Raw genomic sequence first — 10371 nt, 5'->3', positions numbered from 1 at the left:
GCTTTGAACAACCTGAACCTGGGTCTCCAATTCTCTTTATGTGTGACCTTGGAGAGAAGATATTAGTCAAATTTAGACGTTAGACGAAATATACTGAACAAAATTCACTCTCCTTCTCTATGGTGACTAGGCAATGAAACGTGTGACATGTCACTGATTAGTGTGAATAAAGCTTTTACCAAATCCTGTCTGAGGTACAGCAAACACATCTGTCTTATCAAGAAAAGCTTTAAGTGCAGTTTTTGTTTTTCCTTCAGAGAAAATATACCTTCCAAATCTGTCTGAATGGGAGAGGGACCAGACGCATCTGCCAGAGCAAATAAACCTAGCTCGCAGATTCATCTGGTTCCCAGGCTACATCTGGACAGTTGTGTTCTGTTCTCTGAAAAAAGAGGAGAAATTATCTTTTTGTTCTGCAGTGAATATGAAAAAAGTACAAAATGCATGTTATTGTAAAAGCACATTTTACAGTAAGTACAAGTCCTGACTTAGAAAATGCTTTAAGGAAATACTTTATCATTTGGGAAATACAAATGTTCACTTTATTGCAGAGGTAGATGTGCCTGTATGGTAAATAAGGAGCTACAACCAGCCTAGCTTAGCATAAAAGTCAGAAACAGGGAAACAGCTAGTCTGGCTTGGTCCAAAATCCACCTATCGGCTCCTCCAAACCACCCTGATAAACACATTACTACCTGGTTGTTTGATCTGTGCAAAACCAAAATATAATAACAACACATTGCATTGCTATGGGAGGTTAAACACTTGACTATTTCTTGACCATGTGCAGTAACTTCCTGGTGTCTCAGCATGTTAATGAGTGAGATTTGGTAAAGCTGGAGGATGTTTCCACTGTTTCAAGTCTCTAGGCTAAGCTTGACAGACATGTCCAAGAATTGCTATAAAGTTGCAATATGTACAATTTAGTGGTATCTGGTGGTGAGGTTGCAGATTGCAACCCACCGAATTCCTCTTGTATCACCCCTCCCTGTCCAAGTGTGTAGGAGAAGCTACAGTGGCCAAAGGATTCACACTCTCTTGCTTTTTCTTGGGCTTCATAACGACATTGAATCTCCATTTTTCTTCTCTCATCTTCCAACTTGTGCATTCATACCACTAAATTCAAGCTGCCACTCTTAAGTAAATAGCACGAGGATTCATAGTTTAAGGCAATTATACACATTGAAAACATAATTATGAATATTATATTCCATTAAAGCCTACACACTACACCTTTAAAAAGTACAGCTACAGAAAAGTAGCTAATGCAATGTTAGAGAGCTTGTCAACAAGAAAGCATGTTTAGGTCCTAACTGATATTTGGCCTTTTGGGATGTTTCATAAAGAACAGAGGACCATAAAATAGCACTATGTAAAACAATGGGATGCATACTGGCATTTAGAGTCAACCTTTTTTCGAAGACTAGATCTATTTGGGGTTAAATATTAGTGTTATGTCTCATCATTCCTAACTCCCTGCATGACATAATACTCCTGCTGTAAAACCTTTTATAGAGACATCTAACCACATTGTTTATCATCAGCTAAAGTGTCTCCTTTGGCTTCATAAAACCCATTTTCATACAGAACTTAACTTTTTTATCCATTTATTGTTTGACCCTGTAGAAGCTAAACTAAAAAATATGAGAAGCTGAATTAAGCGTCTCACTGCAAACAAGCATCAATGAAACTATAACTTTAATGACAGAAATCATACTATGAAAGAAAAGAAAAGGTAAAACATCTCCAAAACTGCCACTGTCCAATTTCATTTCTTTTTTTCTTCAAATTGTGCAAGCATGGTGCTATACTACATTTTAACGGCTCTACATTACAATAAACGTAACAAAACTTAATATACAAATAAAACTTGAAGCGGTAAAAGAATATTGAATATTTAATTACATTGCACTACATGTATTGAAGATGTCATTAAAGGGTAAATGACACCACGAGAACATCAGTCAAAGCAATGACAAGAACGTTAGAATGCTCCAGTGATACAGTCAAGCTCAATGTTGTTTGCAGTTGTGTTGTACATAAAATACAGAGAGCGTGGAGCACCAACCAGTCTAGAAAGTGAGGACTGTATGGTATTTTTTGTTTCAAACATGATGGATGGACAGCAATGTGGTAAAAGTATGCCTTTTCTGGAAACAGATGTGTCTTTAAGCCACCAGAAAATGATGAATTAAGTATGAGACTGAATCAGAATCAAATCATACCTTGCACTCTATTAGAAGATTTGCATGAATCTTTGCATGAGTGAATCTGCCTATTGTGTGTACAAGTGTAGCTGACAGATGTGTCTTTATTTGGGGTTTTACTCAGGCTGGATTGCTAAAAAACACAAAGACGTGATTATCTGAAAATCTGTTTGGGGATCCAGCTGTCAGATCGTCTTTATTTCAGTTGTGCGTTTCCACCTTGCATGATATATTCCTAAATTAACGCATTTAACCAAATCACCACACAGCAAACTTAGGCTCAGGAAACAGCACTCGCTGTTCATGAGAAGTATACAAACACTTGTTTATAGCATACTATAATGAAGTTTCAAGCACAGTTGTGCTTGTATCAAATATGTCTTTATATTTTATATTCATTCATGTATTTATTCATTAAGGATCATATCTATTGATGCACGTATTAGATAATATATATTATTAGTATTAGTAGTGTAGACTTAGCATATACTAATTCTTCACTCTCCACGATAAAGGCGATGAGTTTCAGCTGACAGTAAACTGAACCTTTTACCTTTTACCATTTCTGAGGTCAGTCAATCAATCAATCAATCAATCAATCTTTATTTATATAGCACCAATTCATAACAGCGTTATCTCAAGACTCTTTCCATAAAGAGCAGGTCTAGACCAAACTCTTTAGTTAAGAGAGAGACCCAACGATTCAGGAGTTCAAAATTAAGGATTCAAGCATGTACATGATGCACATGAACAAGCATCAGATAGTCAAGAATGAACCTGACAGATCAAGACTTTTTCACAGGCTACATATTTGAGCACATTTATAAACAGTTTTAAACCTGGCTGTGAATGATTTGAACGTAAACAAATTACATTTCCTCATTACAGCTGTTGCACTGTGTTATCAGTCATTAACTGTTTATACAGCAGTTATAGATGCTTCACAAACGCTAGAATTGTTTAGAAATGCATAAGCACCTTGAAATGTTCATGTATCTGCTGTTATCTGTTATGAACAATTGATTAATTGATTATATACTTCTTATAACTGCTAAACATGTTTTATATGCATTTCAAAAACAAATGTCTTACTTTTTGAGTTAATTTAACTGATCATCTATTTTCACAAATGATGCCACAATTTAGAGGATGAATGTCATTAGACTTTCCAGCCCCTCTAACAAGCCTCCCATCAGAAACAAAGCATTTCCATCAATCTGTGAGTGGAGTAGAGAAGGTCAGACCGGAGGCAAACACAGCATGATAACTATCAGCAGCCTTACCAAAAACAGTGAGCTGGCATGTTACTTTCGCTGTGTCACCACAGTACAGTTTGTACCTCTGGGAGAACTACGCTGAGCAAGTTCAGTGTGGTGACCACAGCTGCAGTGTTAAGGACATGAGTGTGAGTTATCTGACCGTCTCCTGTGGCGTCACACATCAGTGTGCAGGCTGCACTAAATCTGTCATACAGGACTGCACACTCATCCCTGCACGACTGTTCAGGCTGAAGACAAATGCAGGGGATTATAAAAGGAGGTGAGTGTCCCGTATGCAAACCTTTTCCCAATCAGGCAACTTCCTGTGCCCTTTATTGTTGCATATGAGGAACATTTTCTAAGCTTTAGCTGTTAGTTGTGTGAGTTCATTACTTTATGTGAAAAAGCACATTTTGATCTATGATGTGAGCCACTGCAAAAACACTGGAGTCCAGATGAATCCCATCAATTTCACCCCTCAAGCCGCAGTTTACTGCCACTGACATTTCATCATGGCTATGAGACTGATGATGAAATGGAAATGAAATGGAGGGAGGGAGCTGGAGTAAATAGATGGATGGCTTCAAGCAACCCACATCTATGACTGCCTCTATTATTGTTGGTACTGTAAATCTCTTTGTGTGCAGAGCATTTTAAATGACATACACTTGTGGTCTTTGTGTCTTTAGTTTCTGAGGTTAATTGCTATCTGATCAATGAAGATTTGACTGTTTCTAAAGTGGTCACTTTTATCTGTCCATAATAAAAGACATGCCATTAAAATCAATCTAACCGCTGCTACATAGGTTTATTGCAGGCGGTGCAGTAGCTTTATCTGATACCTGTATAAAATCACAGCTACCACACAAAGAATTACAGCTTAATGTATTTATATTAAGAAGGAAAATGTTAAATGAGGGAGGTGGAGGAAAATTATTTAATGATCAGTCCAGTCAGATGAAAGATGTTGTGTGTGGGGGCATAAACTGCGTCGTAGGCAAACAGGGAGGAAAAGCTGATAACATTTGTGCTCCATTTAAGATCATCCACCATTTTATTACAATGTTGGTGGGAGTTAAATGGTTCTTACTTGTTTCAGAGTCAGAAAAAAAGTTGAAGACTGATTCCCTGGCAGTGCTCACCATCCCCCCGTCTCTGTGGAGCAACTAATGGTTTCACTGTTGCAGACTGGACTCAGTTTGTCTTCATTTAGGTAACGTTTTGTCCTCTAATCTTCTCTTGCTGATTATTCTGTGTTGATACAGGAACCTTTAAACCCTTTGTGGATGAATAACTTGAACGCCTGTCTGTGATCAATAACAACCGTCATTGAGCTAATAGTGTTAACAATGAGGGGACAGATTGGCATTATTTAAAACATACTTGTTGAGAGTTAGATGAAAAGATTCATACCACTCTTGCTTCTTAGCTTGAACAGCACGACATTTTTGGAAATATGCTTGTTTGCTTTCTTGTTGAGGGTAGGATGAAAAGATTGATACTGATCTCATGGCAAAGATGAAGTTTGACCCAGCAGTCTGTTAGCTTTGCTTAACACAAAGAGTGGAAAACAAGGGTAAACGCCTAACCTGGCTCTGTTCAAAGGTCAAGTCCACCTCCCAGAAACCTCTGAAGATCACTGATCTAACTGAAGTGTGTCAAATTCACTTTTTTCATGGGGGTTATGTGCCAAACAGTTTTTTGATTCTGTGCAGCCCACAGAGGCCTCGGGAAGCTACTCCTCCCTTTGGACAGAGACAGGATAGGTGTTTCCTCCTGTTTCCAGTCTTTGTGCTAAGCTAAGCTAACTTCATCTTTACCATGAATCTCATGGTATCTTGGTAATCTTTTCATCTAACTCCCAACAAGAAAGCAAATAAGCTTATTTTCAAAAATGTCATTTTGTGTTTAGATATGACAATAACACAAATCAGAGGAAGACTGGATTATGAGAAAAGAGCAGATCTCATTGAAAACTAAATTTGCAGCTAATTTAAATCTTTTATGTTGAGAATTAAGAAGCACATTGTCTCTAGAAGGAAATATTTGAAGCACCAGCTGGTGGTCCCAGGTGAGACATTAATGTGTGTGACTGAATGAATGTGATGGAGTTTGTGCCTGTGTGTGTGTGTGTGTGTGTGTGAGGGGGTGGATAGGTGGTTGGATGCTTGTGTCACCATTTACTATTAATAACATCTCTGCTTAATAACATCATGTAATTAGCAGGCTGTGGTTCTTAAATCTTGCTCTGTCGCAGACCTGCTTTAATTACCACTTCCCCTCTTTTATTCACACTGACAGGGCTTCTCGTTAATCACTACACAGAGGCGAGCCCTTCAATTTTATTACCGCAGACATCAGCAAAGCAGCTAAGCGCGTGTGGTATGATGGTGGCTGCTCTGATGGATCAGACCGATCACCGTGTTCAGATATGTTGAGTCTCCCTGCAAAGCTTCTGCTTGTTTCTTTGCTGAACTGCATAACCTGCATTGAAAATTCATTTGCTTTTACTTGTCTTTGTTTCAAAGGTTCTGGAGCGGGAATGTGGAAATAACATTAATCAAAGAACACAAAAGAAATAATGTCCTTCAACTCTGAATTTATGTTTTTCATTATCATTCATGCATTTAAATGAGGGGTAGCGGGAAGGGGGTTGGTTGGTTTGGTTTGAAAGAAGATGTCTACAGCCTGGGGTTGTAGTTTGAGGTGCAATGACACAAGTGAAATTAACACAAATTCCTCCAATGCTAAATTATGACCAGCTAGGATTCAGCACAAAGAACAAATCATAAATAAAAACCTGGAGAGGTCTAAAGAACGTCTCTACCAGTGTAACTGAAGCAGAGATCGGACGCAGAGTGGGAGTAGAGCCCGGGCTGATATGCTGTGGGGGTGGGGACAGAAAAAGAGAAATACAGAAACAGAGACACAGAGGTGACCGTGACAATTATTGCTCTTGTTTAGAAGGCATTTCAAAAGTATTTGTGACAAATCAATGATAAACGAATGGTAATAAGTAGATTTTGTTCTGCATCTTTTTTTCACAGAAGTGAGATAACAGATAAATTACAAAGTTGAGGCTTAAATTTGGTCTGTGAGACAAATTTCTGATATTGTGCAGGCTAATCTATAAGCCAATCAAGTTTTCTTTTGGGTCTTATTGTTACCATTAATCTTATTGTTATGTCAAGAGCTGATCATCTCAGACAAAAAAAGTTCAGTACACTGAGAGAAAAAAGATATCGGGCTGAGACAAGAGGAGCTGCCATTTTTGAGAGCTGTATTCAAAAGGTATGAGGAAATGGTCAAAATCTCAATGGTGATGTTAAATTAAGCTCAGTTATGTCTAGGAGAAATAGGGTGAACAAAGAAAGGATCTTATTTAGATTTTTCCTTTCCTCAGGGTATGTCTAGGAAAATAACCATCCAATTTAAACCATACCACAAGCCAAGCATATCAGCCAACACAGTTGGAGAGAGCCCCCTTATAGATGTATTCACATATTGACTAAACATGGGTTTAGATTGGCAGGGGCAGAGTAGGGAAACTTTTATCCGATGCCGATCATTAAACACAGATAGGGAAAACTGTCATTGGTTCTCACTGTGAACAAAAAAAGATTTATGAGAAGAAAGCCACAGAAATGTTATGGTTTTACTATTTGCAAAGACAACAGGAAGGAAGTTTTGAGACTTTCACTTCTCAGAACCAGATTTCATTGAGAATTTATAAGGAGATCCTGTGCAGGATGTATTTTCTGGCACCTGTAGACTGTCACGCTGCTGAATGACATCATGACATTGGATTGAAGGTTAACTTTAAAGGAAATACGTTAGATAGATAGATAGATAGATAGATAGATAGATAGATAGATAGATAGATAGATAGATAGATAGATAGATAGATAGATAGATAGATAGATAGATAGATAGATAGATAGAAATACTTTATTGATCCCCGAGGGGAAATTCTGGTGCTACAGCAGCAAAAGAGCAAAAGCTTCAGCTATTTAGTTAATTAACATTAACGTCATGACTGTCTTTTAGAAAAAGTCACAGTGATCTTCCTGTGATCTTGGAGAATATTCTGAATTAATAATAACAGAAATAGAATCCAGAGAGAGAGAGAGAGCGAGACTGTTCTGTGCATGTAGTATCACTAACAAAGGATTTCTAAAGGCTGATGAAGAGAAAATGAATGAAGCGAGCCAAGCAGTCGAGACACAGCCGGCACTTGTGCGGAATCAGCAGGCGTGTGTGTGTTGGATAGGCACAGAGGCTGGCGTCCCAATCTGCCTACTGTAATGGTTTTTTTCCCTCCTTTTTATTGTGTATATTTGTGACTCCACTTTGTTCTGCTGTCCCAACTGGAGCGCTTCTCTCCCTCCAACTCTCTAAACCTCAACAATTACATCCTGACACAGACCATAAATTCTTACAAAACTGGCTCATCGTGTTGGCTTTGCCGGTATCCAGTTACTGTGGCATGCTGCTTCAATTCAGAAAGCCTCTTATCACTGTCATCCACTCTGGAGGCAGATAATGCTGATGCCTTGTGTTAAGTCACTGTCTTTGCTGCCCTGTTTTTCTTCGCTAACCAGAGGGTCAAACCATGAAAGAAACAAAGTTAAAAAAGGGAATTTATTATCTTGCATTATGACCTGAGAGTGATTCATAGAGACAAACACCACCACAGGCATTTACATCTTTCACTCTACTCAATGATGTCGTCTCCTTGATGGGTCACTGTCATTGGTTTGAATATCTTCAAGCACATGCAGTAGACCCAACATGGTGGTTGATTTATAACTACTAATTTATAATTCAGTAAGAAATTCTATTAGACCTTAAAACTGCCTGCCTCATTTGACAGGCTACTGGTAACTGAAACAGAAATACCATTGGTATAAATAAGGTCTTGAATCTTGGTAAGCTGTGAGGAAATGTTCCTAAATTTGTGAAAAATGAGCCATTTGAACCTTGCAACCACACATACTGTATGGCCGCAACAATATCTGCTACACACAGAGATGTAAACAACCCAAGAATGATGCATTGCAATTTCTATTTCGTGCTATTATGTTGCAGTGATCAATAGAAACAGATATGTGGCAGCCAAAATATCATCATCATCATCATATCATCATTCACATGCTGCATAAAAGATTAAATCTATTCTGGCATTAAACTTCTACAGCTACACAAGCATCTTGTGAGGAATTAGGCATTAGTGGTGCTTTGAGCTGAATATTACAATGAATATTACAATGACTACCATGCTAATGTTCAGCAGATATTTTGATCATGTTAGCTTCATGTGTTGCCTTGCTAACATTTGCTAATTAGCTCTAAGAACAATTTAGGCTGATCGGAATGTCTTTAGTTTTACAGGTAATATTCAACAATGGAATTATGGAAATTCAATGGTGGTGCTAGATGAAAAATCAGCATATTAAAGTCATTACAAGTCATCCTGAGGGCAACATCACCACATTTTATGGCAATCCATCCAATTGTTGTCAAAACATTTCATAGAAAACCAAAAATGTCACAGAACGGTGGCACTAGATGAAAAGTGAGGGGATCACCAAAATTAGGGCCACGTTATGTTCATTTCAACAACGTGGCGTCCAATCATCTCGGAAGACAAAAGTGTTTATAGCCGTTTTGAACAGCCACACTTGAAGGCTGGGTGAAAAGTCACCTTTCAGACCGAGGGTGAGATCCGATAACAGCGTACATTTTCAGACAGCCTCTCCTAGATGAAAGAAGATAGCGGAAGAGAGAAGTTCAAACTCTGCTTACTGTCTCACCTCCACACACCTGGCCAATAACAGTGTGAAGTGGGTGTGAATGTCAGAATGTTAGATATATATATATATATATATATATATATATATAGTTTTATATTCAAGTGGTGGGTAAATATTCAGCAGTGTCAACACAGCACAGCAACACAACAACCAGTCTTCTCAGTCTTTTGCTTGTATTGGCAAGTATTTGTCATGTCATTATTTCCTGCAAAACATTTATTACCAAGGAGGCTGTGCTATTGCCAGTTCTTAGTAGTTCTGGCTCAGCAATAGAACAGCATGATTGCACTGTTTTCCCTACCTTAACCTACCTTAACCTTTACTTGAAATCTGCATTATATCATTAGACATCTAATACTACTTCATCTTACCAATGCATCCAAAATATGCGGATTAATGTGAATACTTTTAAATGTTATCTCTGCTGGAAACAGGAAAATCAGCTGTGACAAACCTCTCTGCCTTGAATGGATGACAACTGTAAATATTTGTGGATTTCACCATATTCTGATTTTGCTTCTTCTCTTGCCACAGTGACGCACTCCATCCCATCTTTGCACTGTTTGAGACATACAGGCACAACGGTAACAGAATATTAGCAATGACCTCTGGGTTCCAGCCAGACAGCAGTTTTTAAACAATTTGCACTACAAGGAGTGTGTGTTTCATCAGAGAAAAGTAGCAGAACTTTTTTCAGTCTTTGCCTCCTCTTCTCTTGACGTCTCTTGATCGTCTCATGCGAACATTCCACTGTTTCATTTTTGGCGAGTAGTTTCTGAGGCGCCCAGACTGATAGCGTGTGGCTTTCCACTCATAATAGCCAGCATCTCCTTAAAATGTCAAGGAGGAATGCACAAGCACATGACACAGTGGTTACCTTTGCCACACTGGATGTATTGACATGATGTCACATTGTTTGATTGAAACTTGAACATTACAGTTTTGGAAATTACTGTCACAGGCCTGAATTTCCTTGCTGTAATAAAAAAAAAAAACATTTTTCAAATAGTAGAGAGCACAGTTACTGGCAAACCAAACAACTGTCAGCTTCAAAGCTACTCAGATGCTAAGAAATACCTCCCTGACAAACAG

This window comes from Pempheris klunzingeri, chromosome 3, assembly GCF_042242105.1.
Source record: "Pempheris klunzingeri isolate RE-2024b chromosome 3, fPemKlu1.hap1, whole genome shotgun sequence".
Classification (NCBI taxonomy): domain Eukaryota; kingdom Metazoa; phylum Chordata; class Actinopteri; order Acropomatiformes; family Pempheridae; genus Pempheris; species Pempheris klunzingeri.
The sequence above is the reverse complement of the archived record's forward strand: the minus strand, read 5'-3'. Positions refer to the sequence as shown.